Raw genomic sequence first — 1,290 nt, 5'->3', positions numbered from 1 at the left:
TGAAGGCTTAGACATGGCTGAGGTTGGCTAGGAAGAGAGTACACAGAAGGAAGTGAAGGGAGCCAGGAGGCCTGAGGAATAACACATTTTAGGGTGGTTGAATAGACAAGGATAATGAGGAGAGGCCTGTGAAGAGAGTAAAACCAGAAGACTAGGGGAACAAAAACCAAGAGAGGAGAGTGTTTCAAGACTATTGGAGAGATTTGCTTAGAGTGTGGAAAGGTCCAATAAGATAAGGATAGAAAAATATTAGTCACTGATGACTTTGACAAGAGCAGTTTCAGTGAAGTGTGTGTGTTGGGGGGTCACACTTCAAATAGCACCCAACAGGTTGAAAAATTAACTGGAGGTGCTCTTGCTTTGACAGCACGTATAGTAAAACTGGAACAATACAGAGAAAATTGGCATGACTCCTACATACAGATGACACACAGATTCGTGAAGTGCTACATATGTTTTGTGTATGGATCTGACTTTTGGACAATGTTAGCTTTTACATATTCAAAAAAGAAAATTGGGCTTCCCTGGTGGCACAGTGGTTGAGAGTCCGCCTGCCGATGCAGGGGACACGGGTTTGTGCCCCGGTCTGGGAGGACCCCACATATCGCAGAGCGGCTGGGCCCGTGAGCCATGGCTGCTGAGCCTGCACATCCGGAGCCTGTGCTCCGCAACGGGAGAGGCTACAACAGTGAGAGGCCCGTGTGCCGCAAAAAAAAAAAAAAAAAAAAGAAAGAAAATTGAACCAACAAGCATGAAAGGGATCCTAAAACTGAATATAAACAGACAGAAATAAACCTAACTATATTTAAATAAGTAATATAACCATTCTGAAAGAAAATAAAAAACAGATCTGGATTACTTTTGAACACAGTACTTTGACTATATTCCCTTAGTCTAAAAACAAAATAAAAATGCAAACAAATACTGAACACTATTTAATAGATTGTTTTCAGGGACTTCCCTGGTGGCGCAGTGGTTAAGAATCCGCCTGCCAATGCAGGGGACACAGGTTTGAGCCCTGGTCCAGGAAGATCCCACATGCCACGGAGCAGCTAAGCCCGTGCACCACAACTACTGAAGCCCGTGCACCTAGAACCCGTGCTCCGCAACAAGAGAAGTTACCGCAGTGAGAAACCTGTGCACCGCAACAAAGAGTAGCCCCTGCTCGCCACAACTAGAGAAAGCCCACGTGCAGCAACAAAGACCCAGCACAGCCAAAAATAAATAAATAAATAAATAAATAAATAAATTAAAAACATGTTTTCTTTAGTGGAATGGATATAGCAATTC

At 43.6% G+C, this 1,290-nt stretch overlaps 1 non-coding gene across 1 annotated transcript; it reads left to right on the top strand.

Annotated features, from left to right (window-relative positions):
- The first annotated feature begins 349 nt into the window (after positions 1-349).
- LOC136140535 (U6 spliceosomal RNA) lies at positions 350-458 on the top strand. Its single transcript, XR_010657629.1, has one exon. It is a non-coding gene; the product is annotated as a U6 spliceosomal RNA (small nuclear RNA).
- The last annotated feature ends 832 nt before the right edge of the window (positions 459-1,290 follow it).

This window comes from Phocoena phocoena, chromosome 1 (assembly GCF_963924675.1).
Source record: "Phocoena phocoena chromosome 1, mPhoPho1.1, whole genome shotgun sequence".
In the NCBI taxonomy this organism is placed as follows: domain Eukaryota; kingdom Metazoa; phylum Chordata; class Mammalia; order Artiodactyla; family Phocoenidae; genus Phocoena; species Phocoena phocoena.
Note: the sequence above shows the minus strand (reverse complement) of the source record. Positions and strands in the feature narration are given on the sequence as shown.